Genomic DNA, 14701 nt, shown 5'->3' with positions numbered 1-14701 from the left:
CAAAATGCCTGCTGCTACTCTTAAACTACTTAATTCAAGAGGAGGTGAGATGTATGGTCACAGTAGAAAGAGTATGCTCTTACTTGGCTCAAATAGCTAACAGTTGCAAATTTTATAAAAACATGATCGTGTGAGCACTTTGCCTGGGCTTTGGAACAGGCCCAACAAATGAGAGTACTAAAGTTTAAGCTTCATTAACTTCACAGAAAATCTATTTCTAATCACTGCTCTTACCAGCCTTTATATTAATTAATTAATTATGGTGGCTTGGAAATGATGGCTGATGGTGAGGAAGAAATCAAGCAGATCTTGCAGAAAATTGCAGGAATTGGTGGATCAGCTCTACTCATTTCAAGGCTGCTATTTTCAGACACATAGTGTTAAGGAAGCTGGAGAAAGCAACAGGATGTGCAGAGGGGATGGAGAAGAGACTGCAGCAGATGAAGGAGATGGCAGGTTCTGTTCAGGGCAAAGTATACATTCTGATGCTAACAGGGAAGACACTGACTGTGAGTCCTAATTATAGCTTAAAGTTGAGAAGCTTCTGTAAAAGACTGTGAAGGTGGAGTTTGAGCTGGTGGGAGGCTGGAACCAGTTCAGTGAGGTGCACTGTAAAAGAAGGGATGTTGCACCAGCCACACCTCTTCTTGGGAGCCCTCACCCATTGCACAGGCAAAGTCTCCCTTTGAAAAACTTGTCAATGATGCTTTACCAACTACAAACTGATGCTGAAGATGAACATTCTTGCCATGGCATGCACAGGGTTCAACAGGCTAAATTAGCTATAAAGATGTATGCTTATGGTGATTGTTCTAGGTATATTCTGAGAAATGCATACTGACCAAAACCCTAAGATAGCCCAGCAAGCCCTCAGTGTCCAAGCAGACAAGGCTGACAGGACAGCTTCCAGTAAAATTGAATTTCATCTGAACAGAGAAGAACATTACAAAAGTATAAAGTGGGTTCTGGGGAGGCCCTGGAGAACCTCTCCTGTGCTCTGCCTGGCCAGAGCCTCAACAAAGACAGCAACAACTCCTGGGATTCCTGAATACATTAATCAGCCCCCTTGAAAACAGGGGAAAGGTGAAGACTGAAAAGAGGCACAGCATACTGAGAAGTACATGGCCAGCCCTTTTTGTGATGGATGCTGTCCAATCAAAGGCAGAAGGCCACCCTGGAGCTCATGCTACTGAATGGGCAGCAGCATGGTGTGAAGAGTGTACTGTAGTCCTGAAAAAAAAAAAAGTGGTGGTTAGCCTTACCACCAGAGAAAAGCTTCTCTCTACATTGGGCATAGTAGACTCAGGTGGATCCTATAATTTAGCACCAGTATTTAATGTGCTTCAGAGCTGGGGAGAGCTCATGGGCCCAACTTTCAGCTTCACCAAATTCAACACAAGGGCAAGGACTACTCCTTTTGCAGTATTTATGTGAAGTTGCCCCTCCTGCTAGTGGCGAATGGGAAGCTTCTAGGCTCTAACCACCTCACTACTCCCATAGTGGCATCACAGCAATATTGTAAATGACCTTCCTGAGTTGTATGCCAAAGAAAGAGTGAAGATGCAGAGAGAGAGCTCAGTGCACTCGACAGCTGAATCAGCCATAACCAGTGACCCAACCAAGATGAGGAAGGGGTGTTAAATGAAGATTTTCCCTTCCTCTGCCTTGTAAGATACTTTGTCTGTTATCAGCCTGTTTTAGCTTTCTCCAGGGCCACACACTCCCCTGGTATACCAATTCTTCCTCTCCCGCTGGTCTGTATTTTAAACAAAGAGCATGAATTGGCAGACTTGTTGGGTTCTTGCCATAGAACAGAGTCCTAAGGGTTCCTGTTCTTGTCTCTTTCCTGAGTCTCATCTAGCTTTATCAGTTCAGTATGTATGGCTAAGGCAGAGGACTTAATTATCAATGCCTTCATTTTTTAGCAACATTTATTTTTATGTTTAAAATATAGGTCCTTCTCCTTCTCTGAGGAATTAAACAGAATTAAATTTGGGGGGAAAAATGTGTCTATCTTCTCCAAAGTCAAAACTTCTTAAAAGTAGGATTCTGTCCTATTCATCTTCACATTTACAAACCTGAACACTGTGTTGCATACAGCAGACACTTGATAAATATGTGTTAACTGAGCTGAACTGAGATGGCAAAGAAGCCAGAACACTTGACAGTGCCCATGTATGTCAATTTTAGGGCATTTAATCCTTTCTTGCTTTAGAAAGAGAAGCATGCTGGTGTCAATCAGACATTTTACATTCAGCAAAAGATGACTGACCAATCTCAAGTTTAACAAGGCAAAAAAAAAAAAAACACTGAGGAAACGTTATTAGAGAATCATGAGTTTCAACAGGCAGTGTTATGCACACCAGACCAAAGTAGAGTAGAATCTGTCCACCTAGCAAAACAACAAAGACCAAAACAAATAATATAATAGAAACAAAGTCCAAAGGTAGTAGAATAATGAAAAGAACCATAGCACATTCATAAATGAAATTTGGCAATGTCTTAATGTTCTGTGATTACACCATCTTAGTCTGTTCATATTTCACTAACAAGTGCCCCTTAGACTAGATGGCTAATAAACAACAGATACTTCTCACAATTCTGGAAGCTGAGAAATCCAAGATAAAGGCACCATCAGATTTGGTGACTAGGATCTGTTCCTAATCAATCTTCACACCTTCACTTGGTGGAAGGAGCAAACTCTTTTTGGCTTTTTTTTTTTTTAATGGGGTCTGCTATTTTGCACAGGCAGGTCCCAAATTCATAGGCTCAAGTGACCCTCCCACCTCAGCTTCTGGAGTAACTGGGACTTCAGAGATGCATCATCGTGCCCCAGTTCTAGGCCCCCCTTTTTTTAAATTTATTTCACATTTGTAGAACAATGTTTTTCATAACTTTATTTTTATAAAGGATCAAACCCAGTGCCTCATGCATGCCAGGATAGCACGCTACCACTTGAGCCACATCCCCAGCCCTCTAGGCCTCTTTTATAAAAAATACTAATCCCGTTCATGCAGACTTCACCCTCATCTCCTCTCCTCCTCAAAATCCCTACTTCTTTTTTTTTAAAGAGAGAGAGTGATTTTTTAATATTTATTTTTTAGTTTTCAATGGACACACATCTTTATTTTATTTTTATGCAGTGCTGAGGATCGAACCCAGTGCCCCGCGCATGCCAGGCGAGTGCACTACCGCTTGAGCCACATCTCCAGCCCTATTTATTTAATATTAGCATTTAGGAGTTAGGATTTCAACATGAATTCAGGAGAAGGGAACACAAATATTAAAGCCATAATATTTTAGTCTACTTATTCAGCAGAAATTTAGTGAACTAAGCATCGTGTACTAAAACCTAGGGATTCCACTATGAGTTAAAACAGACATAGTCCCCAGACAAGAGAATTATAGAACATCATGGAGGATACACACATTGACTAAATTATCACACTAATAGAAGGATAATTGCAAACTGAGATAAGTGGTGAGAAGGAAAGAACCTAACTCCATGATGAAGGGTCTTAACTTATTATTTGGTGAACGATATCTTCCCTAAGAAATAAGACACATGAGCTGAGGTTTGAAGAATGAAAAGGAAATGAAATGAATAAAGAATGAAAAAGAGGATCAGCATCCAACAAGGGCAACAGACAGAGGAACAACATACGTAAAACTGCCATGGTGAGAAGGAGCTAGAAATTATCCATCACCCTTCCTGGTTCACTCACTACCCTTCTCTCCCTCGCCTTGTACCCCCAAAAGCTAACCTCTCTATATCCTTTGCCTGCTTACATTTGTCCCATTGTTTAGGGTATATAATCTCCTCACTTTCCTCCTGATGGGTCTTGGGTTGACAATGGATGTGATCTTTTTTCCTATAAGGCTCACTTCCAGTTGGGTAGCCTGATCCTATAATTTCAGGTCAGGATAGCTCAGGAACCTGATGATTAATTATTCCTTCTCTTATACTTATAGAGACTAGATTCTTGGTAATAGCTTTAAGATATTTCATCTCTCTATTAGTCAGCTTTACATCACTGTGACCAAAACAAGAACAACATAGAAAAGGAAGTTTTTGTTTTGGCTCACAGTTCTAAGGGTTTAGTCCATGGCTGGGTGAGTCCAATGCTCATGAGATGGCACATGATGACTGCATGGTACAGGGGAGGGAAGTTGCTTGCCTCATGGCATCCAGGAAGCAGAGAGAAGGAAGGAGGAAGAGGCCATGGGGAAGATGAACCCTTCCAGGGAATGACTCCAGTGACCCACCTCCTCCAGCCATGACCCATCTGCCTACAGTTACCACTCATTCAGTCCATTCAAACTAGGATGGACTGATTAGGCCACAGCTCTCACATTCTAATCATTTAACACAGGAGTTTTAGGGGTACACCTTATATCCAAACCATAACAATCTCTGTTGTTGGCTTCCCTTAATTGTGCCCACATCATTGTGAATAGTTCCTATCACTCTCTGCTCAGTCACACAGTTTGAAAGTGCTAGCTTGTTCCTGCTGAGAATGTGAGGTAGTGTATATGAGAAACTAAGAGGAGATGATCGTAGTGTGAATATGAGGAGAGTGACAAAAGATGTGGCTGGAGATTTCCATAGGAACCAGACCATTCAAGGCCTTCTAAACCAACTGGGGAATTTTTATTTTTATCCTGAAAGCAATGGACAGACAGTGAAGAGCTTTTAGCAGAAGGGATGTAATAAGGTTTGCTATTTTGGTCAAAGCTAGACTAGAGTGGGTTGAGAAACAAGTGGGAAGTGAGAAAATGGAGATAACAAGGATTATCATCACTTATAAGTTTGATTTTTGCATGAAAAAAAAATATTTCAGGCAGTAGCCAGAGAAGAGATATAGCTATAGTGAAGAGTTTTATTAGAAAGTAAAAAGGATTGTGAACAGGAATGTTCCAGGTAGGAACATACAGTAGAGTGTACACAAAAGAAATCAGATGATGGTTTTTATATGGGTTTTAGAAGCAGAAAAAAAGTGCAGCTGATGGTACTGGCCATAAATAGAAGGAGAAGCCCCTGTTCCAATGTAACAGAAGGGAAGAGGATACATGCTAAAGTAAGCCTTTTATTTGCATAATTGTTAGGTAGGAAGAAATTGATGGTGGGGCTTTCCATCTGTTGGCTTCAACTTTCTTTGTAAAGTAGAAGGAAAGGTCACTCATCTCTTAGAATCAGAGAAAAAGCTGGGTTGATGTGGGAAGAGATATGGAGTTTGATAGAAGTGGAGATGGCTTAAAATATTTGTCCTTAGAAATAAAGTGCAGCTTAGACCAAGAGGTTATGACAGGAACATCAAGAAATTTTGAGAACCCTTTTGAGTTTCAATTTTGACAAACATGTTGTCCTCTACTACTCTACTTTATGCTGCTTGTCCCAAGAGATTTAAGCAGATCCAGCCTGGACCATGATCCTACACCTAGACATAAGACTACCTCATACTATTGGTCCAAGAGTGAACCTGACCCAAGCCAGGCCAGTCAGTGTCAGCCTGAAAATTTCACTGCCACCATCACAAATACTGTCTTTTCCCTTTCACTGCTAGCAAAAGCATTAAGATAATGTCAGTCTAATTAAGGCTTCCAGATGCCATCTTGTCATTGAGCTGCAGAGAAAAGCAGAACCCTAATGATAGCATTTGAATGCCTAAATCCAGCCATGGCTTCACCAATCCTTTAGTTTTCCACTTACATAAGCCAATAAATTTCAATTATTGCTTAAACTCACTTAAGTCAGATTTATAACTTATTCACTAAAAATTACATAGTAATCATAAATTTATAGTCCTACCAGTATTTCATCTTGCTTTCTCCAGAAATGCTGCACTGATTGAATATAGGCATGGAATGATGTAGGTGATTCTACAGCTTATCTAGAGGAAGTATTTTGCCAGGAAGGTGAATAATCAGGAAAAAGGTACCAGAGATTGAGCATAAACCTCATAGCCAACTCTCTTCCCTTTAACTATATGTCAGACCTCACGTGTCTAGGTTAGGATTTCAGTTACATGAAACATAATTCAAGGATAGGTTCCCATCAAAAACAGTCTGATCTAGTCAACTGTCCCATCCCTACCATCCCTACTCCCCTATCATTGGCCAAGCAAGGAGATTCCTGGCAACACTATACCCACTGCAGACAAGACTGCCATGACATACTATGATATTAAAGAACAGGGAACCAAAAGAGGTTGAGATGATGAAAAAATGCAAAATAGGCCTGAAATTTTCAAAAGAACTCAGCCTGTGTGTTTCCAGATACAGCAAAGTAAGAATCAGCAATTATTGAAATCAAGAAAAAGTGTGAAGTCTTTCCAACTGCACTTCCTTATCAGGGACACAGCACAGGCAAATGTCATAGGTCCATGAATCATCTACACTCGTGTCTGGCAGGAAACTTCTAATAATTTATACATTCCATCTGGATGCAACTTAAAAGACTAATTACCAGTGATACCAACTAATAGCAGTGATTAATGGATGAGGGTCTTAAGAATGAGTCCAATTGGAATCCTGAACTCAGCGTGACTACAAACAGACAAAAAGTTTTCCTTGATCATAAGCAGATGGTATTTAGAGCCTCCAATCTGATACAAATGAAAGGCAGTCCCCTTGTTGAGTAAATTATTTAAACTCCACTCCAAGATCAATAATTCAATTTAAAATGTCACTTGTGTCTTTGCATTATCACCCCTACTTTTTCCATAACTAAGAACATAAAGAAGTTTTTGAAAGAAGGAAAGGCCATCTGGCCCATCCTAGTTACCATTTATGGTTAATTATTATTAATATTAATAATTTTACATAAAAGCACACAAACCTTGAGGCTTCTGAGTCCTTCAGTAGACATTATAGATCAGGTAAGTCTTGCCAAGCCACAAAGCTAAGGAAGTAATTAGCTAGTAAATCCCACTGAAAAAATTATTTAATCAAAATAAAAGTTGAGCTCCTGTACAGTATGTAATGACCTTTTCCTGAAAGACCATATATTTCCTAGTCCCATTTTCATACCAGATCCAATTCTCATTGCCCTTTGAAGTCAAAGTCACCTTTGCACATAGGAGATACAGATGGAAACTTGGAAGCAAGTGAAGAATAGAGTTCCTGTTTTATCCTAGCTGCTTTATGAAGCATCACCCATCCTTGAAAAACACACAGGGTCACTATAAAATAATACCCTGCTTTTGCAAAGGACTTTATTCCCAATGAAGCTTTGCCTTATAATTGTCTGCTTTTATTTAATTCCAAATTATTTTTTGTACAGTGGATAGCAGATATTTTATTCCCTGTTACACTGAAGATGAGAGGATTTTTATGGATTGATACTATTAGCAATCAGAGTATGTATTGTCTTACATCTTTATTCAAACCACTGTCAACTGTTCTCAGACTTTTTGGTTCCATATGTTTTCTTTCTCTTTTTAGTCCACAGTATCCATGCTTTTATAGTTTGCATTTCATTAATAGTAAATATACAAGAATTCCAAAATTTATCATACGTACTATGTTTTTGTAAGACAATTTAGAGCATAGACAGGGATCAAGTGATTTCTTCGTGCCTAACATGGAAATAATATCGTAAGAGTTAACACATGGAAAGCACATAGAACAGCAAAGACAAAGAGTGCTTCATAAATAATAATTATCCACAAACACAAATTTGTCTTTTTTCCCCTTTCTTTGACTTGCTTTTTCCCTGTGTCCTCTCTCCAGTATGGGCTGTTTTTAACTCTCACTGATTGCAAAAGTACTGGCATTCCAGGGGAATTACCCCATCATAATTATTACCGACTTTTCCTCTTTTAAGTTCCCAAATAGTCTTTCTTTAGACTATAATCCTCATTATTGTTGTCAAGATCCGTTCGTATGTAAATAATCTACAAAGCTTTTGCTATTCTATTCTCAAAGAACATTGCTGTGCCACTTCTGCCACACACCTGTTTTTCTGCTGAACCCCACGTGGAGCTTGGCGGCTTCTCCCCACCTAATTTACAATACTTCCTGCCCTCTCAACTTGCTCTTCTCTTAGCTCAATAATCCACACACTGGCAGTCTCGGGGAAATTCATCTCACCTAAGTAGTTTTTACATCCTTCCGACAGCAGTGCTTCCCCAGCCCAGGCCCTTCTGGCCTCACCTACTTTCATGCTGTTTAAAATGGAAAAGGAAGAGGGGGGTAGTATGGCTGACTTGAAAGGAGGCAGCATCTAAGCCCAGTTCTGATTACAAGTGTCAAGTTCTTTCTGAAATATTTCTGAGGAGTGAGAGAACAAGCAGATTTATAGGGTACATACTTCACTGGTTTTTATTTTGGTGGTGCGTGTAGATGAGAAAAGATTAAAAGCCCAAACAAATGTCTAAATCATTGCGCGCCCTCCTGCAGTACATTTCCCGGCCATTGGCACCATGGACAGTGCTTTACAAGGGAACACAGTCCCCTGGCTTGTTCCTTTCGGGAAGTATGAGGAGAAAAAAAAATCGCCGAGAATCAGGAGGGAAGTTCTAAATTGTCAAAATATCATCATTCTTGAGAAATATATCATGAGAAAAAGTGATTCAATTTTTAATATGAGTTTTCTTTGAAGTTTTAAGTACCAAAAACTAATTCAAGGGTTTGGGTATGCTGTAATTCAAGGTGTGATTTATATTTAACATTTAAGGGCCTACGGTCTTATTTCTTCCAGAAATACAAGTCTGAGGCAAGAGTAATATCCACTGATTAGAAAACAGAGTTTCGTATCTCATGGTTCTGAATACAGACCCCAGCTAACTTTCTAACCAAGTGCAATCAGACAAGTTATTTAACCTCTCAAGCATCTAAGCAATATGTATGATACTTAACTTCTCTACGCATTTTCTGTGAAAGCAAAGCTCTTAGATTTGAGGAGGGCAACATAGGTAAGACTCTTTGCAACCACTAAATTAGAGGAGGGCAATTGTTGTATCAAATTTACTTTTTAAAGGAAGATTGGGTCTTAAAGGAAAAAAAATGCCTACAATTCAAGTTTATATTTTACCAAGAGTAAAACCTGGGACAGAGGAGCCTTTCCAAGCCTTTCAAATGACACCAAACAAGAAGTCACTGGTTTCCATCCCAAACCAAGTCTCCTTTCCATATCCATATTTCAGTCTCACTCACCTCTAGCATCTAACTCATAACCACTTTCTCTCCCAGTTGGAAAACTGGGAATGCCCCTGCTTTTGATACTGATATTTTAATGCTTAAATACTGAGTCCACTGCTTATGCAGTCAACTTTCACATACAAAAGAATACAACATTCAGTATGCAAAGATGTTTATTTTCAGGGGCTTTGGGGTGGTTAATAATAAGGGTCAGATTACATATGTGATCAATTTTGGCCTTTTGCGTGTCAATTAACATATCGCACTTGGATATTTTATTGATAGCAAATCCTATACAGAGATGTTATTATGCTCATATTTTAATGTCATAGGGGTCAGCATCGCCTGCACAGATATCTGCTGGCATATATTCAAATGCAGAATTGCTAGCTTTATCATTTAAAATGATTTAAGCCAATGAAAGGACACTCCATTTGTTTGCTCAATAGTCAATTGAAATGGAAACGGTTAGCTGAGTGCATCTCCCTTGAAAGTCTCTTCCCTCTAGTGCCAATTACAGAATATGAAAGGCATACTCCGCACAGCTTGCTCAGGATAATAAATCACTAAATTGGAAGCTTTGGTTACCTTGCTGATTTTGATAAGAAAATTAATAGAATTAGCAGCTTATCTGCCCGTCCAGGAGATTCACATTATGAAAGAAAAAAGAAAAAGAAGAAGGGGGGAAAAAAGAAAAAAAGGATGAAAAAGAAAAGGAAAGAAATCTGTTTCTATAGCTAGGGCAGCCTGTATTTCTCCCTGGTGACAGGGAGACAGTTTGGATGGTTTCTTTTGGTCCCCTTATGGAGATAAAGCTCTGTCGAAAACAATGCAAGAAGCACTATCAATTATTGTCTACTTGTTCTGTTTTCATGCATAATTAAAGCTGGACAAAGCCAACATCGGATCAGACATTAAATAAGGTTGCATCAGGCCAAGTCCAGCAGCAGCCCAATTACTGATAAACAAAAATTCTGAACAGATCGAAATTGAAAAGTGGTGAGATTATTTTCCAAAAGAGGATTTACTATCTTGCATTTACTTGGAGAAGGGGATGGTGCAGTGCTTTCTTCTTTTTGTCCAGGGGGAAGATAATTGTTTGCAATAAAGCTGCTGCTCTCAAAACAAAATGGAAAGACAAGAGTCATTTGTTCAAGAAGACCCTTAGTACCCTTCCTCCAGCTCCTTTTTCTTTAAATATATATGAAGATCTGTAATTATTTCTTTGAAGAACATTTTCAACAGCTGTAAATGATAATGAGCCAATCACTGTGTGCTTTTTTTTTTCTCCCAGCAGCTGCAGAGCTCCCCATTCAAAGCAATTAATTGATATTTGTAAAGTGCTTTGAAACGGAGAAGTGGAGCCTCATAAGTGCCAAATATTGTTCTTACTGCTGCTGCATTAGGAATTAGGAAAGCCAGCCCCTCTTCAGACAAGTCTCAGAAGAACAGCAGCAATTCTATGTATCTAAAACAATAACCTAAAACTCCATGGCACCCCAGAAAAGATCCAGATTAGTGAACTTTGCTTAGAAATATCAGAGGTTAATTCTAAAGATAACCTCACTGAAAATTATATATGAAGCATTAAGCAGGGTAAAGCTTAGTTCTCTAAACATTTGTCATTTTTGCATTTACACCAATGCATTAGTTTGCACCACACTTTTTTTAATGTACTTTTTAAGCAATATGGGTTGAAGACAGTGCTTGTTGGTACAACACGACTGAGTTGAGACTTTCATGGAATGTCAGACCACCAACTTAAAGAATGTTTGTCCTTACATTATTGAATGAAAATTCTTCTACCAAGACTCTTCAGATTATTTCAAATATTTCTTATTTCCAGGCAATATACAAACATGAAGAAATGCTTGAACATTGGCTATTAGTAAGGTTTCCAGTAGATTTCACCGTTTTCATTCAGTATTTCAAATTTTAAAAAACTCTTACACTACACTTCTGCTGTCCATGTTCCTGACAAGATTGGATGTAAGGACTGTTAGTACATTGATGTTATATGTTTCAAAGCACAAAGTAAAAGAAAGTCTTTCTAGAGATATTTCACAGAGATAGGTACAATTGAAATATTATTTCTCAGGGCAATAACTCCACCGATGGAGTCATAATCTGCTGGCATCTATTGCTGTTAAGAAGAGCTATGGTGGTAAAATTCTGCTCCAGTCATGACCAAGTACATGGATGAGTTTCCTTTTCCCTGATCCTAAAAAGCAGAAGCTTGCTTGAAAATCCTTTGTTGCTAGGCAATTAATTGTTGACCATTCTATGCCATTTCTTTATTAGGAAAGTAAGAAAATTATAAATGGTTAGCATCGCCCAACAATGCTTACACATACATTTTGAAACCAAAGATAGATATTTGTGAGTCAAACAATGGAACTAGTAAGCATGCATATATAACAAGTCAACAGGAAAACAATCACAGAATGCTAGAAGCCATGTATATAAGACAATTCACTAATTTTGCTGCCATTAAAGCAAAAATTACAAAGTTTGTTTTTAAAGGCTGAGCCTAAGCTTGGTACTTTTAATTTTAAGAAGTTATCTTTTTCCAAAGATAGATGGCCTCAATAAAGACTCTGAACACTAGAAAATCTAAAACTATTTTTAAAACTTCTAATTGTCAACTCTCTAAGCAGAAATGCAATGTTTTGTAAAATTAAAGCAAGGAACTATGGACTCCTTTCTCCTGTCATCCTGGTTGCCCTGAGGTTGGCAAATAGAATCAAACTTAATCTCTCTGTATAGTGTAGGAATGGTCAAAAAAAGGTCAATGAATGATTCTGCTGAAATTCGCAGATTAAGATTGGAAAAAGAGAGAGAAGGAAATAATATTAGTACTCCTCTCATTGCAAATTACATAGCAAACCTAATGTAGTTCCCCAGAACAAGACCTCCACGACTGAATATCTGCTTTTAGAATATTTATGTCCTTACTTTTAATGTACCTTGCACTAAGGTCTCTTGTTCAAAGAGGTGGTTTACTTACAATGCTAAACCTAAAAAATTTTGACAGTTCCATCTTCTACAGAGTAATGGAACAGAAAAGAGAATTACCTTACCAACTTTTCTTTCATCTGAGCCAGGTTTAGGTTTAAGAGATGGAAATCAAATCACTTGATCATGCAACCCAAAAAGAGAATTTGAGAGAAATAAAACCAGTGTTGTTGCAAAATGTTTCTTTTTTATCATTTTTCAATTATGATCCTCACAGTACCATATAAGATGTATTATTACCCTCTCTTTAAAGTAAGAAATCTGGGTTTCAGCTAGATTAAAGATGTTGTTGTTTTTTTTTTTTTTTTTTTTTTTTTTTTTTTGGTTGTGGGGGCGGAATTTATAGGGAATTGAACTCAGAGGCACTGGACCACTGAACCACATCCCCAGCCCTATTTTATATTTTATTTAGAGACAGGGTCTCACTGAGTTGCTTAGCACCTTGCATTTGCTGAGGTTGGTTTTGAACTCATGATCCCCTGGTTTCAGCCTCCCAAGCCACTGGAATTACAGGTGTGCACCACCATGCCCACCGTAGATTAAGGATCTTGCTCAAGAGAACACAGAGGTGAGTTTAAATTTGGACATAGGCTTGAATAATTCCAAAGTGCACACAAACCTGCTATGTAATAGTCTCCCTGTTGGCTAAAAACTAAATAACTTTTTAAGTTAATTGTCAAGCCACCAGCATAGTAAGAGACAATCAATGAACCATTGTAGTTAAGGGGCTGTACCATGAGTCCACAACTTACCAACTGTGACTATGGTAAAATTTCTTATTTTCTCTGCAATTGACTATTGGAATAATAGTAAAACAATATTCATATAGATTTTGCCAATTTTGAGGATTAAATAAAATAATTCATGTGTTGTAATTTGAATATGAGGTGTCCTCCAAAGCTCCTGTGCTAATGCAGGAATATTAAGAGGTGAGATGATTCAATTATAAGAGCTGTAACCTGATCAGTCCATCCCCATTTGAATGGACTAACTGAATGGTAACAATAGGCAGGTGGGGCATGGCTGGAGGAAGTGGGTCACTGGGGGCATGCTCTGGAAGGCTGCATCTTCTTTGTGGCACCTTCTTCTTTCCCTCTTTCTGTTTTCTGGCCACCATGAGGTGAGCTGCTTTCTTCCACCCTGCCTTTCCCCCATAATGTTCTGTCTCACTTTGGGTTCAGAGCAATGAACTTGATCATCTGAGGACTGAAACTGTGAGCCCAAAATAAACTATCCCTCCTCTAAGTTGTTCTTGTCAGGTATGCCGGTCTCAGCAATGAAAAGCTTATTAACTCAGCATGTAAACTCCTTGACAAAGTAACTGGCATCTACTGGGAACTCAATGAGAGTGTTCCATTACTGCCGCAGTCTGGCTGGGCACAATTCAGGAGCCACCTGTCAAAAGAAACGAACTTTATTTTTAGAACCACACACACCAAACAAAACAGCTCCTCAGGAAAAACCTTCAGAGCCCAACTGCCACCACCGGCTTCCCACAAGCCTCTCAACCTCCCCCACTCCTCCTGCTCTTGAGGCAGATTGGCTGGGTCGCGTGGGCGGAGCCAAAAAATCCCCCAATGAGCAGCTCCATGGTCTGAAAGGGCGGGGAAACAGCCCAATGAGCATCACCGCAGAGGAGCCAATCAGTTGGCAGCTAGAAGTTGCTGGGGCCGCTGTGAGCCAATCATCAGCTGGCAGCTGGAAGTTTGCTGGCAGCTGGAAGTTTGCTGGGGCCCCTTCGGCTGTGGCTCTCAACACATTACTATCATCTATATCTCTGTTAGCACAGCTAGTGCAGGGAAGCCCTTCTGTCATGATTTTCTTAATAAAGAATCAATATTGAACTTACTTTAACTACTAAAGAAACAGCAAGGGCTTGGGCGTGGCTCCGTGGTAGTGCACTTGCCTATTGTGTGTGAGATCCTGGGTTCCATGCCCAGCACAGGAAGGAAGGGGCAGAGGGAAGGGAGAACACCAGGTTTCCAATTAATCACCTGAAACATTTTTCCAAATAGCATCAAATGAATTCAACCTCAAGAATAGATTTTATCTATTCCTGGGTGAGCACACCTTTCAAGACTTAGCACATTTGTTCTGCACTAATAATAAAATTAGATCATGCCTATTTCACATAAGCAATAAGAAGCTAATCCCTCATAAAGCAGAGTGTGATAAATTATTTTTTTAACCATGAATTGACTAATCTGCTGACCAAAAAACTCTCAAAAATGGTCAATGAACACTATTCCTCACTTCATAATTTACTTCATGCCTTTGTTCATTTCCCACAGATGAACTTAAATCACACATGAAGCATCTTGAGCCTGTGCTCATAAATTTTAGTTGACCTATAATTTGTGATACCAAAAGTCAATACAGCATAACTGGATTCTCCCTTCCTGAGCTCAAAAATATGTCATTTTAAAAAAAAACAACAAACACCTGTTCTAGAAATGTGACAGTACATGCAGACCTAGATCTTGTTTGCATTGCTGGGTCTACAGTGAAAAGACAAACAGGATATTTCGTGAGGCATACACATTGT

General features: G+C 39.0%; 1 pseudogene; it reads left to right on the top strand.

Moving 5' to 3' along the window:
* The first annotated feature begins 273 nt into the window (after positions 1 to 273).
* LOC114091641 (tetratricopeptide repeat protein 5 pseudogene) lies at positions 274 to 1526 on the top strand (annotated as a pseudogene).
* The last annotated feature ends 13175 nt before the right edge of the window (positions 1527 to 14701 follow it).

This window comes from Marmota flaviventris, chromosome 3 (genome assembly GCF_047511675.1).
Source record: "Marmota flaviventris isolate mMarFla1 chromosome 3, mMarFla1.hap1, whole genome shotgun sequence".
Taxonomy (NCBI): domain Eukaryota; kingdom Metazoa; phylum Chordata; class Mammalia; order Rodentia; family Sciuridae; genus Marmota; species Marmota flaviventris.
The sequence above is the reverse complement of the archived record's forward strand: the minus strand, read 5'-3'. Positions and strand labels throughout refer to the sequence as shown.